This window comes from Cupressus sempervirens, chromosome 1 (assembly GCF_028749045.1).
Source record: "Cupressus sempervirens isolate cs-2001-9-10 chromosome 1, ASM2874904v1, whole genome shotgun sequence".
In the NCBI taxonomy this organism is placed as follows: Eukaryota; Viridiplantae; Streptophyta; class Pinopsida; order Cupressales; family Cupressaceae; genus Cupressus; species Cupressus sempervirens.
Window position 1 is genome coordinate 269,452,038 of NC_143118.1, and position 18,137 is coordinate 269,470,174.

An 18,137-nucleotide genomic window follows, 5' to 3' on the forward strand; every position below is an offset into this window, starting at 1 on the left:
TCATTCAATGATTTTGTAATTTCTACTAGCAGTTGGTCAATACTACTAGTTTCTATTGTCACTTGGTCACTACTAACTTGATCTTGATTAGCACTATTTTTGATACTCATTTTATACTAGCACAACTCAATCTCCTAGGGATTATAGTGAAACAAATTTGATTCTTCTTCATTTCCTTTTCATCTACTAGCAGTTGGTCAATACTACTAGTTTCTACTGTCACTTGGTCACTACTAACTTGCACTTGGTTAGCACTATTTTTTGATACTCATTTTCTACTAGCACAACTCAGTCTCCTAGGGATTATAGTGAAAAAAATTTGATTCTTCTTCATTTTCTTTCCATCAACCATGCAAATTCTCATAGTAGTACACTTGACCTCATCTAGGCTTTCAATCAAAGGCAACAATATTTTCCTTTTCCCATTCACCCAAGAAATATATTGATTCAATCTTCCATCATGTAAAACATGTCTATCATATTACAAAGGTTTAACCAAAAAAATATAACAACAATCTATAGGCATAATATCACATAAAACTTCATCAAAGTAATGTCCAATCTTGAACTTCACAATACATTTATCACTTACCAATATCTTATGCTCATCTTTGATCCATGAAACATGATAAGGTTTATGATGCTATAATGCCCCGCCCAGAGATCCTTGGAAACAAGAATTCAAATCGACCCAAGATATTTTTTTTTTACAAGTATGAATGCACATGACAACATCATACAGGGATCACAACGATCGCAATGGAAGAATTCAACACAATCCTGAAAACCAGCGAATCTCCAAATGCCACTACCCAACTGACACACCCAAAAAAAAGCCAACAACCACCACAACAAGATGAGGACACAAGAAATGACCACTCATCAACAAAACACCAAGCTGGGCTAATATGCAAAATCTCAAAATTTGGCTAAGCCTGAAATCCTGAAGCCCTAAAAATTGGCTAAGTCTGGATTTCTAAAGCCCTAAAATTTCCTAAAATCCATAACTTATCTCTGAGAGGTCTGAAACCTATCTCAAATGATTTGTCGCATATATTAAAATATAGGCATAATATCATGTAAAACTTCATCAAAGTAATGTCCAATCTTGAACTTCACAATACATTTATCACTTACCAATATCTTATGCTCATCTTTGATCCATGAAACATGATAAGGTTTATGATGTTGTAATGCCCCGCCCAGAGATCCTTGGAAACAAGGATTAAAATCAAGCCAAGATATATTTTTTTTTACAAGTATGAATGCACATGACAACATCATACAGGGATCACAACGATCACAATGGAAGACTTCAACACAATCCCGACAACCAACGAATCTCCAAACGCAACTACCCAACTGACACACCCAAAAAAAAGCCAACAACCACCACAACAAGATGAGGGCACAAGAAATGACCACTCATCAACAAAACACCAAGCTGGGCTAATATGCAGAATCTCAAAATTTCGCTAAGATTGAAATCTTGAAGTCCTAAAAATTGGCTAAGTCTGGATTTCTGAAGCCCTAAATTTTCCTAGAATCCATAACTTATCTCTAAGAGGTCTGAAACCTATCTCAAATGATTTGTCGCATATATTAAAATATAGGCATAATATCACATAAAACTTCATCAAAGTAATGTCCAATCTTGAATTTCACAATACATTTATCACTTACCAATATCTTATGCTCATCTTTGATCCATGAAACATGATAAGGTTTATGATGCTGTAATGCCCCGCCTAGAGATCCTTGGAAACAAGGATTTAAGTCAAACCAAGATTTTTTTTTTTTTACAAGTATGAATGCACATGACAACATCATACAGGGATCACAATGATCGCAATGGAAGACTTCAACACAATCCCGACAACCAACGAATCTCTGAATGCCACTACCCAACTGACACACCCAAACAAAAGCCAACAACCACCACAAAAAATGAGGGCACAAGAAATGACCACTCATCAACAAAACACCAAGCTGGGCTAATATGCAGAATCTTGAAATTTGGCTAAGCCTGAAATCCTGAAGCCTTGAAAATTTGCTAAGTCTGGATTTTTGAAGCCCTAAAATTTCCTAGAATCCATAACTTATCTCTGAGAGGTCTGAAACCTATCTCAAACAATTTGTCACATATATTGAAACCTATCTCAACTTATACTTAAACGATATATTTTAAACCCCGAAGGACTCCAACAAAAACTCAAAAACTGAATTTCAAAAGAAACCTCCTAAATTCAAAATGGAACAACATAGGCTTGAAGAATGCCCAAAAGGGTATCCAAATCAACTCTCAAAAAGATCAGATCATGAAGAAAAGTGCCCGCTGATGGCACACGTAGGTTTTTCACAAAAACCATGTGACACTTTTTACTAAGGGAGGGAGACACTTCTCCCTTACAGCGTGCAACACTTCTAAAGAAGGCATGCGGTACTGGAAAAGTATCGCACGACATTTCTCATAAAGCCGTACGAAAATCTTCCAGTGTCGTACGACACTTCTCCAGTAATGCATGCGACACTTTATAGTATTTTACAACATTCTTTCTATGGGTGTGCGATACTTTATCAGTGTCGCACAATGCTGAACAAATGTCACCCATAGAAAATAAAAACACTTTCAAAACTCAAAAATGCGGAAAACTCAAAAAAAGAACCTCCACACTGGGGAGTACCAGATCCAAAAATGCTCGAGGAATGAACACTCGAGTGCAAGAACAACACAGAATGAAGACAATCAAACCATCTAAACTAAAACAGCATAGAAAACATTGAATATAAACATCGCAGAGAACAAAAGCAACATCGCAATGTACATAAATACATCTCAGGAACAAAACAACCAAACTAAGTACGCCGTTCCTCCCAACCGTCAATAGCATCATAAGACCATCGTGGGTCCTAGCCATCCCCTGTGCATAACATCCCAAGCCACCGACCAGATCGTTAGTACTGTCATAATAGGGATGTCACTACTACAACATGCAACAATATAACCATAAGGAAATCTAACATGCTAGTAGTAAAGCATAAGATAATCCTACAGTAGATAACATCACCTATCACATGCTAAACGACAGTAAGCAACATATATACTACTAAATCAAATAACATCATCTAATCATATGCTAAAGATCATGATAAGGGAATGCATCAAGTAAACTAACAACATCTAAACATGATATATAAGCATCCCAATGAAAGCATAAATAACAAGAAAGTATACCCCGAAACTCGAAGTACGAAGTGAAAACATCTAGCAATAGTCGCACTAGGATAAGAGACCGCCTCTATACACCAGTCCCTAGCAGTGGTGAAGGTAGCTATGCCTCCCAACCACATGGCACCCGTAGGTCCACACCTGCCATGCTGATGGAGATAATGATCCAACCAAAAACACACAAAAGCACAACATCCAAGGCTAACACTCATGCTAGACAGTATGATGGCTGAACTAAGAACCTAAGACAATGCAAGGAGTAAAGGTCCTGGTCAGACACTCAATAGGCTACTATGTAGGGGCTGACATCCTGGAGGGTCGCTTGGCATCAAAAAGCCCAAGCTCAGATCGTGTGTCCTCAAACTTAAACGAGTGCTCACACATTGTGTCCTCGAACTTAATCGGGTGCTCACACATTTTACTTATCTTAAGTTTTATTAACAATCACACATTTTATTTAATTATCACTTATATAAAGCTTCCTTTACCAACCCATGACGCCATCATCATCGAGCTGCGAGATAGAAGCCCCATCCAAATGCTACCCTACCCTACCTATGCTCATCCTACAACAAGTGCCCGTGGGCATGCATACTCCCATACCAACCCAATGATCATAACTTCTGACAAATTCATGAAAGATCGAGCTTCGTAAGTCACCCAACAAATGCATGCGCATGTACTCGTGTGTGGTGCACCACCATCACAAAGATCATAAAATAAGGACAGGAATGAGAACACAATGCAAAGAAAACACCCAACTAAAAGCAAAATGGGAAGGACATATTCTACACGAATCCCAAAGACAATAAAATCATACATCATGAAATCACTCAACCGGCCTCAATTCGAGAGTATGGATTCTACACAAATCCTGGCGTTCACGAAACAAAAGCAAAGGTCAAACAAAAACATAACAAATATAAAATCACTCAACTGAACACAACGTAGGGAGTACGGATGAAACATGCATCCCAATGCAACATAAAAGTGCAAAAGTGGTCTGACTGATATCTAAACAGATCATCAAGGTCCATGACCCACATTGTGCCAAGAAAACCCGAGAAAATAGGGCGGCACGCAAAATGAGGTAAAAACCCCAAAAATTTGGAAAACTACAAAATGAAAACCCATTTGGCCTTTGGGTTCGAAAACCCCAAAAATTAAAAAATAAATGGAATTGGACACCGTATGCAAAAACGGCCAGCATAAAGGCGTAAAATCCCAAACCCTCATCCCAAAAAATAGGGAAATGTTCATACCCACCCAATCGGGTAGAACTAGCATACAGAAATAGAGGGGAACACTAGTTCTCAGCCTCCAAACAAACGGCTACCAAAAACAGAAGCAGAAACGGAGCAGAAACAATAAAACAGGAAAGCCCTACCTCACAGCCAAAAGGGCAAAATGAGAATTTGAACCATAAAATAAATATCCTGCAGAAGTAGCTAGAAATTGCGGCAATCCAAGGTTTCCCTGAGCTAGATCCAACGAGCCCAACCTCGCGACGATCCCACGCCCGTAGCTCCCACAATGAACAAAACAGTAAATCCTCATGAAGAGGATTTTTGGGTTTTACTCTCCAACTTTCCAATTTAAAAGTGATAAGTCCAGAATTAAATTCCTTTTTGGATATTTATTCACTTTTCAAGTGAATAATCGATTAGGGCATTTAACCAGCCAATCCAGTTAAACCTCGAATCGACCCAAACGAAAATAGGCTATTCCTATAAATAGGAATTCATCTATGGAAAAGCTGCCAGAAATTAAAATAAATCAATTAAAAAGCCTGAAAACCCAAAAATGCATAAACCTCCTTAATAACTTTTCGCGACAATGCGAACCTCTAAATGCACAAACACGCTTACTGGTCTAATCACATAATGCAAATGAGTTCGGATTTAATAATCACCAAAAGGTTTAATTTAAACATTTTAATAAAGGATACGTCGACCATACAAGGACGACATTGGTAAAATATGAAAGGCTGAATCACTAACTCCATGTGCCACTGCCAGAGATATAAATCCTGCACACAAAACAACACGATCAAGTGCAATTGCATATAATAACATAGCTGAAGCAATAATGCATTAAAACACCTAATTTAACCATTTAATTAATTATACTAAAATAATCTATTTACATCACTCACATTCGCAAAAGGCATAGCAACGCAGGAATGAAGTAGATAACCATAGCATTAAACCCATCGCATAATAAAATCAGAGGTACGTCCAAATACTAGATAACTAGATAACATCATAAAACACACTATCATCTCAAAATGGCATCATCATGCAATATGATTAACTGAACAACATAGTCATCTAATATCTATGATACTAGAATCAAAGAGTAACATTTGACCCTCAGGTCATCTCAAATGTAAAAGATCATATAAGAACAGATATCTCTCAGATCAAAATAAAACAAGGTAAATGTCCGCAGAACATAACCAAATAATCCAACAAGAACAATCCATTCTAATTACTTAAGCATTTAATAAGGAACTTAAAACACATAAGCGAACACAGTCAAAAACATGACTAACCATTGCTACAGGAACCTAGTCCAGTGTAGCATGGTAAAAGAACATAGTGCAATCTCTACACACATCTCAAGGTAATCACAGAACAACCTCATGATACCACATCGATCCTGGTAACCACTGGCACAAACCCCAGTGAACCAAAAATCACATCATGATCTCAAAGATCAGTCAAAAGCATAATCAACATAACTGATAAAGAAGCATAAATCCAAACACCTCAATGGTGTAGACCATTCAGGGTCACAATCATGATCCCATCACAATAAAAGATCATCAAGGTTGCATCCATCAGGACAACTTACAAAAGTCAAATGGGAGAGGCACTACATCATCCCCCCCAAAGAGTAGGCTTACTCCTGGAAGCCTACAATCCAAGAAAAGAAACCAAAACACACAAGAACCAAAAATCAAAAGTGAGCAAAATGAATGAATCAACAACTCTCCACAAGTCAAACCAAATCACTCCCACATCCTTAATCCATCACGTTAACCCCCAAATAGGTTAACTACGAGAGAATGGGTGTCACACAGACACAAGGTCCTCTAACAAGGAACCTTCTATGTACTAGGAAGAACCCATCTAGCCATAGAGTCAACAATACAAGGTAAGGAACAAGCCACTCTACCTTGTCAACAAGTGCCCAACAAAACATGCACCTACCAAGAGACCGCAAAACCAGGTCAAAGCACTAAGCACTTCCAACAAAAGTTGGAATAATGGGGAATAACCATCCCAAACGCCCAAGAATACTATCATGTCACACATGATCATTCTATAATCTACGTAAACTCACCCTTAGAACAAAGAGGATGAAAGTTTACCAACAAAAGGACACACTCCAAAAGACTACTCACCACCAAGCATAGGAGCACAATGCCTCACCATGGCACAAAAGCTCAACTACCACTAGAAACTAGGGTAACACAACCCAACCAGACAATATATCACCTTCTCATAAGGTTCAAAGACTTTCATCAATGGACACAATCATCAAATGTCTACATACCAACTCACGCGATGGTAACATGTGTCCAACGATACCATGTCCCTCTAGCACATGCTAGGAAAACTACACCCAAACTACTGCTAAACTCAATCTCTAGCCTCAAGTCAACGGTTAAAGAGAAAACTTGATTGAGACAATCCACATGAAGATAGAAGCTTAGGGAGAAGGATACTATAGAGTATAGGACTGAGAGGGAGTCACTCTCAACCTCTGCACAAAATCAGCCCAAGATGCATTAGGGAAGTCACAATTTCCCCCAACCATCAACATACTCACAAGAGAACACTAATTGAGCTAGTGGCATAACCACACTAGCCTACTCTCTCAAGAGAGAAAGAATATAGAGATGCGCCAAGGTCAACATCCAGAAAGGATAATGTAGACTCATCAAAGAACTGAGTCACTCCCAAACAATAAGGCAACATCATCCATAACAAGGAACGTTCACAAACCACACTACACCACACAAGGGTGGTTCAGTGCAATAGAAAACACAAAAACCCAAGCACGAACTCCAACAAGTACCTAGTAGATTATGAAGACAAGATAACTCTTCTGTTATGAATAACATGAGGAGTTAAACTTCTCCAATAGCCATAAATATGATATTTCATGATTGAATTGGCCTCTACTCGAAAAGGTACTCAGAACATCGATCAACAACTCCAAAAGCCATAGCCTCACAACCGAACTCAGATTAAATCCATTTGAAAAGCATTGAAAAGATATCAACAAGGACTACAACATGAAGAAGCTAAGAGAGACCAAGACCTATGATCTGAGCCACCACTCAAATCAAAACAACAAAGACAAAACCAATAGCCTTGGTCACCAAGACAAGAAATAGACGAAATGTTTGAATCCACACAAGAGCACACATGCCCAAAACAACATAAGGCATGGAATGAAAGGTAAATCACAAATTGAAACCATCATCACTCCTCTTTCATAATTTCATTAATTAAGCATAATATAAGCACTAATGCATAATGAACTGAAAGATTTTCAAGCATGGGTCCAAGAGTCACTATAGAACAAGTACATACCTTTCAATTTCTTTCAAAAATAACATTAAGTTTAATCACCATTTAAACCATTCAGTTACAATAACAACTTTAGATCTAACAAAGACACACTAGCATGTTCTCCATGATATTATCCCTTGAATGTACTACCAGAGGTTCGAGATAAACATGATAGAGTCACAACACACAACTGGACAGCAGTAAAACACATCTAGAATAGTCATCATGAAACATAATAAAAAAGCCCAAGTGGGGGAATTGTCAATTCCAATAGTAAGTACCAAAAAGAGCTCATTTCAACAATAAGTCAAATGTGACAACTGTCACAAAGAGAGCAATAGATAAAATTGATGACTACTCCAAGAAAGGAAAAATAGTAAAACCCAATGCTAGCCCAACAACATGAGGAAAGTACCTCTAGCCAAATAAATTAAGGAATCAAACAAATCACATTACAGGTGATGATTGAGTACAGTCACACAAGAGGGATAAATCACCACACAATGCTAAGGAATACATAATCCTAGCATCGTTAGAGAGCACACTCACACACATCGAACAGTATACCATCATTAATCTCATGCATATGCAGAAACACTAATTTCCATGCAATGCAACATTTAAATATTCATCAATTTAATACAGTTTTACATAAGCTTAAGAAGCAATCAGATTGGGGACTTAAGTCATTTACCCAAGGATATAATGGAAACCTATTACTTTGCAATGATTCACAATAAACACTCATTTTCAATGAAAGGAACCATTTCATCATTATATCAACAAAATAAAGAATCACAATAAGATTCATTCATCAACTTACAATTAGGAGAAAATAGGGAAACAATGCATCCACTCCACAAGGAGAAACAAAAAGAGGCACACAAGCCAACACATGGACACCAATTAGTGGTTCCATCCAAAAGGAGTCACACAAGCAACCAACCAACAAGGCACAATGATTTCGCTCACAAAATCAGGAAGACTCACTTCCTTCTCCTGAAACTACTCTAGTTGCATCTACTGGAAAAGTAAGTCCATCATGAGTAGATACCAAAGCAACAAAGATCATGAGTTCTCACCAAGACACTCACACTCAACCAACGCAGCAACAACTACAAGGGCAACATAACACATAGATCCCAATGTTTGAACATGGGCTCTGATACTAGATGTAATGCCCCGCCTGGAGATCCTTGGAAACAAGGATTCAAATCAAGCCAAGATATATATATTTTTAAAGTATGAATGCACATGACAACATCATACAGGGATCACGATGATCGCAATGGAAGACTTCAACACAATCCCGACAACCAACGAATCTCTGAATGCCACTACCCAACTGACACACCCAAACAAAAGCCAACAACCACCACAACAAGATGAGGGCACAAGAAATGACCACTCATCAACAAAACACCAAGCTGGGCTAATATGCAAAATCTCAAAATTTGGCTAAGCCTGAAATCCTGAAGCCTTGAAAATTGGCTAAGTCTGGATTTCTAAAGCTCTGAAATTTCCTAGAATCCATAACTTATCTCTGAGAGGTCTGAAACCTATCTCAAATGATTTTTTTCATATATTAAAATATATCTTAATTATAAGGAATTAAAATATATCTTATGTATAAGGAATTAAATATACATCGACTTATACTTGAACAATATATTTTAAACCCCGAAGGACTACAACAGAAACTCAAAAATTGAATTTTAAAAGAAACCTCCTAAATTCAAAATGCAACAACATAGGCTTGAAGAATGCCCAAAAGGGTATCCAGATCAACTCTCAAAAAGATTAGATGATGAAGAAAAGTGCCCGCTGATGGCACGCGCAAGTTTTTCACAAAAACTGTGTGACACTTTTTACTAAGGGAGAGCGACACTTCTCCCTTACTGCGTGCGACACTTCTCAAGAAGGTGTACGATACTGGAAAAGTATCACATGACATTTCTCATAAAGCTGTGTGACACTCTTCTAGTGTCATACAACACTTCTCCAGTAATGCGTGTGACACTTTATAGTATCGTACGACATTCTTTCGATGGACATCCGATACTTTATCAGTGTCGCACAATGCTGAACAAATGTTGCCCATAGAAAATAAAAACACTTTCAAAACTCAAAAATGGGGAAAAAAAACAAAAGAGCCTCCACACCGGGGAGTACCGAATCTATAAAGGCTCGAGGAATGAACACTCGAGTGCAAGAACAACATGGAATGAAGAACATCAAACCATCTAAACTACAACAGCATAGAACACACTGAATATAAACATCATAGAGAACAAAAGCAACATCACAATGTACATAAATACATCTCAGGAAAAAAACAACCAAAATAAGTACATGGTTCCTCCCAACCATCAATAGCATCATAAGACCATCATGGGTCCTAGCCATCCCCCGTGCGTAACATCCCAAGCCACAGACCAGATCGTCAGTACCGTCGTAATAGGGATGTCACTACTACAACATGCAACAATATAAGCATAAGGAAATCTAACGTGCTAGTAGTAAAGCATAAGATAATCCTACAGTAGATAACATCACCTATCACATGCTAAACGACAGTAAGCAACATATATACTACTAAATCAAATAACATCATCTAATCATATGCTAAAGATCATGATAAGGGAATGCATCAAGTAAACTAACAACATCTAAACATGATATACAAGCATCCCAATGAAAGCATAAATAACAAGAAAGCATACTCCGAAACCCAAAGTACCAAGTGAAAACATCCAGCAACAGTCGCACTAGGATAATAGACCGCCTCTATACACCATTCCCTAGCAGTGGTGAAGGTAGCTATGCCTCCCAACCATGTGGCACCCGTAGGTCCACACCTGTCGTGCTGATGGAGATAATGATCCAACCACAAACACACAAAAGCACAACATCCAAGGTTAACACTCACGCCAGACAGTATGATGGCTGAACCAAGAACCTAAGACAATACAAGGAGTAAAGGTCCTAGTCAGACACTCAATAGGCTACTATGTAGGGGCTGACATCCTAGAGAGTCGCTTGGCATCAAAAATCCCAAGCTCAGATCATGTGTCCTCAAACTTGAATGGGTGCTCACACATTGTGTCCTCGAACTTAATCAGGTGCTCACACATTTTACTTATCTTAAGTTTTATTAACAATCACACATTTTATTTAATTATCACTTATATAAAGCTTCCTCTGCCAACCCATGATGCCATGATCGTCGGGCTGCGAGATAGAAGCCCCCTCCAGATGCTACCCTACCCTACCCATTTTCATCCTACAACAAGTGCTCGTGGGCATGCATACTCCCATCCCAACCTAATGATCATAACTTCTGACAAATTCATGGAAGATCGAGCCTCGCAAGTCACCCAACAAATGTATGTGCATGTACTCGTGTGTGGTGCACCACCATCACGAAGATCATAACACAAGGATAGGAATGAGAACACAATGGAAAGAAAACACCCAACTGAAAGCAACATGGGAAGGACAGATTCTACACGAATCCCAAAGCCAATAAAATCATACATCATGAAATCACTCAACCGGCCTCAATCTGAGAGTATGGATTCTACACGAATCCCAATGATGTAACAAGACCAAACATTGTGAACTCACTCAACTGGCCTCAATCTAAGAGTATGGATTCTACACGAATCCTGGTGTTCACGAAACAAAAGCAAAGGTCCAACAAAAACATAACAAATATAAAATCACTCAACCTAACACAACGTCGGGAGTACGGATGCAACATGCATCCCAATGCAACATAAAAGTGCAAAAGTGGTCTAACTAATATCCAAACGCATCATCAAGGTCCACTACCCACATTGTGCCAAGAAAACTCAAGAAAATAGGGCAGCAAGCAAAACGAGGTAAGAACTCCAAAAATTTGGAAAACTACAAAATTAAAACCCATTTGGCCTTTGGGTTTAAAAACCCCAAAAATTCAAAAATAAATGGAATTGGACACCGTATGCAAAAACGGCCAGCATAATGGCATAAAATCCCAAACCCTTATCCCAAAAAATAGGGAAATGTTCATACCCGCCCAACCGGGTAGAACTAGCATACAGAAACGGAGGGGAACACTAGTTCTCAGCCTCCAAACAAACGGCTACCAAAAATAGAAGCAGAAATGAAGCAAAAACAATAAAATAGGAAAGCCCTACCTCATAGCCAAAAGGGAAAAATGGGAATCTAAACCATAAAATAAATATCTTGCAGAAGTAGCTAGAAATCGTGGCAATCCAACGTTTCTCCAAGCTGGATCCAACAAGCCCAACCTCGCGACGATCCCACACCCATAGCTCCCACAACGAAAAAAACAATAAATCCTCATGAAGAGGATTTTTGGGTTTTACTCTCCAACTTTCCAATTTGAAAGTGATAAGTCCAGAATTAAATTCCTTTTTGGATATTTATTCACTTTTTAAGTGAATAATCAATTAGGGCATTTAACCAACCAATCCAGTTAAACCCCGAATCGACCCAAATGAAAATAGGATATTCCTATAAATAGGAATTCATCTATCCCAAAGCTGCCAGAAATTAAAATAAATCAATTAAAAAGCCCGAAAACCCAAAAATGCAGAAACCTCCTTAATAACTTTTCACGACAATGCGAACCTCTAAATGCACAGACACGCTTACTGGTCTAATCACATAATGAAAATGAGTTTGGATTTAATAATAACCAAAAGGTTTAAGTTAAACATTTTAATAAAGGATACGTTGACCATACAAGGACGACATTGGTAAAATATGAAAGGTTGAATCACTAACTCCATGTGCCACTGCCAAAGATATAAATCCTACACACTAAACAACACGATCAAGTGCAATTGCATATAGTAACATAGCCGAAGCAATAATGCATTAAATCACCTAATTTAACCATTTAATTAATTATACTAAAATAATTTATTTACATCACTCACATTCGCAAAAGGCATAGCAACACAGGAATGAAGTAGATAACCATAGCATTAAACCCATTGCATAACAAAATTAGAGGTATGTCCAAATACCAGATAACAAGATAACATCATAAAACACACTATCATCTCAAAATGGCATCATCATGCAATATGATTAACTGAACAACATAGTAGTCTAATATCTATGATACTAGAATCAAAGAGTAACATTTGACCCTCAGGTCATCTCAAATGTAAAACATCACATACGAACAGATATCTCTCAGATCAAAATAAAACAAGGTAAATGTCCGCAGCACATAACCAAATAATCCAACAAGAAAAATCCATTCTAATTACTTAAGAATTTAATAAGGCACTTAAAACACATAAGCGAACACAGTCAAAAACATGACTAACCACTGCTACATGAACCTAGGCTAGTGTAGCATGCTAAAAGAACATAGTGCAATCTCTACACACATGTCAAGGTAATCACAGAACAACCTCATGATACCACATCAATCCTGGTAACCACTGGCACAAACCCCAGTGAACCAAAAATCACATCATGATCTCAAAGATCAGTCAAAAGCATAATCAACGTAACTGATAAAGAAGCATAAATCCAAACACCTCAACGGTGTAGACCACTGAGGGTCACAATCATGATCCCATCACAACAAAAGATAATCAAGGTTGCATCCATCAGGACGACTTACAAAAGTCAAATGGGAGAGGCATCTCTTATCTTGCATGCATCCATCCCTTATCTTGCATAGAACTATCAAATTTGCCACTTTCTCCATAAGATCTACCTCTACCTCTCTAGAATCTACCACCTCTACCTCTTGGTCTTTGTTCATGCTTATTTGTCAAGATCTCCTTAGCTTTCAAAGAATATTATATTCTTCCTCCAAACTTTCCCATTTTGAAAAAAGTTATCTCATCTTGAGTTCCAAATCTCAATCCATTTATTTACCTTGAAATTTTCTCAACATCATCATCCATGTGTCTAGATCTAACAACAGGAAGGAACTTGTTCTTTACCTTGTTCACCATCGTTAGCCAAGTCCTAGTCTTCTCCTTTCCTCCCTTTTTGCTATCAGTTTACAAATGCTCCCACCATGGTGAGGCATGTCCTTTCTATTAGAAACAACAATCCAACAAGATAATGGGGGGGTTGAATTTGTTATCCAACAATTAAACCATATATCTTCTTTAAACAAACTTAACCATTCAATCAAAGTAAACAAAAACCATAATAAGATACACATAAATAATTACACTAGATATGTTGACTAGAGAAACTCTTTATCAGAGGGAAAACCCCTATGGAAATGATGCCCAAAAGATGTTGTACTAATATAAATATTCCTTGTTAGAGGATGGACTTTGTTAGGAGTCTATTACAACATTTAGTACATAAAGTCCCTGTTAGGAGACTTTGAATCCCTATTAGGAGATTCTAACCCTAATAGGAGTTGTGCCAACCCTGTTAGAAGTTGTAGTACGATGTATGCAAGATGAGCCCACTGCCCAAACATACAATTTCAACTAAAAGAAGAGCTCAATTCTGAAACAAGTAATTTATTGTTATGTTCTTCTTTCCTTTATTTTTTCAATCAAGCTAGTCATTGTCAAACCTTGTAGACAAGGAAACAAACCTCAAATCCAAATATCAAAAATTAGATTACTCAACAAAACCTTAATAATGAAGTTTCCTTCACTTCTACATTGCTCTGCTCAACTTCACATTCTACTCTTACTATTGCTTATCATCAATCAAAACCATACCATATGATAAAGGAAAATGTTCTTCTTTTATATTGAGTCTATAATACAATTCCTTGAGTTAGTTTTTAGACCTTGTCAATTAATCATTATAAGACTGCATTAAGAACACATTGCACTTAGTGATAACATTAATCTTCTACCTTGCAACTTGAATATCTTTCTGTACACATAATATTATGATGAGAAAACTTGGTCAAATCATCACTAATATCTCTTCTTCATATCCTCAACCTCAATTCTTAGAATAAAAACTCTTCTAAGAGATAAAAAGTTTACAAGAACATGCCTCTATAAACTCTATCTCAGAATAGACATCACCAAAACTTACATAGCTTCTTATAGACTTATCATTTCTTCTTCTTACATTAATTGCATATACTAGATACTCAAAATTATCTCCCATAACCATGGATAGTTAGAATACTTAATTAGCCAACATTACCAACTTGATCTTTCCAATGTTCTTCTATTAGATACCATAGAAAAGTGCTATATTGACATCAATGCCAAACCTAGTCATGAATGTAACATACCATCACAGTATCATATCCACAATACTCCCCCATAAGAATATCATCAACATTCATGCTCCAACAATCTTGCAACAATCTTCCCCTTTGGCATTGATGGAAACATAGATGAAAAACATCCAGTTCCAAGAATACCTTTGAAAAGACTATTCATCTTACTTTTCAAATCCTCTTCATCAATCATTCTCCCCCATTGATATACCTCAATTTGTTTTCTATCAAATTATCATTCCATGTTGTGCTTCTTCCAAAATTATTGCACTCATGCCAAACTTCTCCAATTGTCATGTTATTTTTCATGCCAAACTTCTCCCCCATTAATATCAATGTCAAAGGTTTTAGCATCCAAATTTTCTACATCAAACTCTACAACAACTAATTCTTGCTTATCTAAAGTGTCAAAAGACATTGTTCAAAAGACTATCCAACAATATTCCTAGATGAATCTATCCATCTCAGATACTCCCCCATATAGGAAGCATTAGCATGCAGTCCAGACAATAATGGTTTTTTGTGACACTGAATTGATGTGCTTTTGCATCTTCTATTCTGATGTAGGAAGGGGCATAACCCCAAGCATACCTCACATATACTCAAAATTTCTCTTTGGGAAGAGGCTTAGTGAATATATCTACAATCCACTCTTTAGTGTTCACATACTCCAATCTGATTTCCTTTTCTACAACTTTCTCTCTCAAGATGTGATACTTAATAGAAATGTGCTTAGTACTTGAATACAACACTAGATTCTTAGAAATGTTTACCATACTTATGTTGTCACAATGTATGAAAACAAGTTCATTGATTTCTATCCTTATATCCTTCAAAATCTACTTCATCCAAATAATTTGATTGCAATTGTTTACTACTACAACATATTCTTATTCTTCTATACCTTGTGATGTATAATCCTACTTCTTATTTAGCCAAGAAACCAATCTTCCTCCAAGAAAGAAGGCTCCACTTCTGGTGCTCTTTTGGTCATCCATACTACCTACCCAATCAACATCAGTATAAGCACTTTGAGTAAAATAATTAGATCTGTCATGCCACAATATGAATTTAAATGTTTTTTTCAAATATCTAAATATCCTTTTGACTAGTTCATAATTTTCTTCTCTAGGATCAGCTTGGAATCTTACAATAATTCCAACTGTATTTGCTATATCTGGCCTTGTGTGAGTTAGATATTACAATCCTTTAATCATAGATCTATAATTATTTTTCCCAATAATAGCTATCTTATCTTTTGTTGATAACTTATGTCTAGTTACCATAGGTGTTCCAATAGGTTTGCATGTTTCCAAACCAAACCTTTTTAGTAAATCCTTTAAGTACTTATTCTAATAAATAAATATTCCTTCTTTATTCTATATAATCTATAATCCTAAAAAAAATTTCATGTCTCCTCTCATACTCATTTCAAATTCTTTCTTCATCTCTTCTACAAACTTCTCACTTTCTTCATCATTTCCTCCAAATATAATATCATCAACAAATATTACCAAAATCATCAAACCATCATCAACTTATTTGCAACCTTGCATACTAGGTTTTGGGTGCTTTCTTTAAGCCATACAATGCTTTCCTCAATCTATATACTATGTCCTTGTCATTTGTCAAAGGACATCCTTTAGGTTGTTCAATGTATACCTCTTCTTCAAGTTCTCCATTCAAAAATGCTAACTTAACATATATCTGATACTCTTTGAATTTCTTCTATGTTACATAGGCTAAGAATAATCTTCATGCTTCTATTCTAGCCACTAGAGCATAGGTCTCCTCATAATCTATTCCTTCTTATTGTGAGTAACCTTTACATACCAATCTTTCTTTGTTCCTTGCAACTTCACCTTGTCCATTCATCTTGTTCCTGAATACCCATTTAGTTCCTATTGCATTCTAGTCTTCTGGTCTAGGGACCAATTCCCATGTCTCATTCTTTACTATCTAATCCAATTCCTCTTTCATAGCTTGTTTCCAATAATTATCTTTACATGCTTCATCTACACTCGTAGGTTCAACTTGAGATATCAAACATAGTTCTTCATTGACTCTGCTTCTTTTCATCACACCTTTATCCTTGCTTCTAGTGATATGCTTGGATGGGTGATTCTTTATCATGTTCTTTCTTGAAATAGGAGTTTCTACCTCAACTCTTGGTTCTACTAAAGGAACTTCAATCTTTTTTCCTACCTTGGCTCTCCTTCCTTCTGCAAATTGTTGTTAGTCTCAAGAAATACCCCATCATTTCTTGGCTTAGTAACAACATCATCATCCAAATTGTAATCAACTATTCTCTCTTGTATCCTAAATTTCTCATGAATTCTTATATTCAAACTTTCCATAATAGTCACTAAAGCTCTCTCTTCTATTACTTTCTTCTTATTAATCAATCTATCCTCATTATCATAATCTTTCAAGTATCTTTCCATACTTGATCTAAATTTTTCAACTTGATTAGAAAGTAAACTCTTTCTAGTTTTCCTTAATCTCTTAGGACATCTAGATGAAAAATTACCAAATTCTTTACATGTCCAACAAAAAAAAATTCTCATACCTTCTAGTTCTCTCTTTGTAAGGAGATCAATTCCTTCCTCTATCTTTATGTCTTCTTTAAATTTGGATCTATCTTTTCTTGTGCTACTATTCTTTTGTATACAATAGAAGGATTATTGATATGAAAACTCAGTACTCTACTCTTTACATAAATATTCCATCATTTGGGTGTCAAAATTTCTTTTGTCATATGTAGGACTATCTTTCCTAAACATGCTCACCATGGATATTCCAAAGTTGTTAAACTTTATCTTCAAGGACTTGATGCTCTGATACCAATTGTTAGAAACAATATTCCACCAACATAACTTGGGCAAGGGGGGGGGCATTGTTAAATTAGTTATCCAACAATTAAACCATTTATCTTCTTTAAAAATACTTAACCATTCAACCAAATTAAACATCAACCATAATAAGATGCACATAGATAATTAAACTAGATATGTTGACTAGGGAAACCCTTGATCAGAGGGAAAATCTTAGTGGGAATGATGTACTAATATAAATA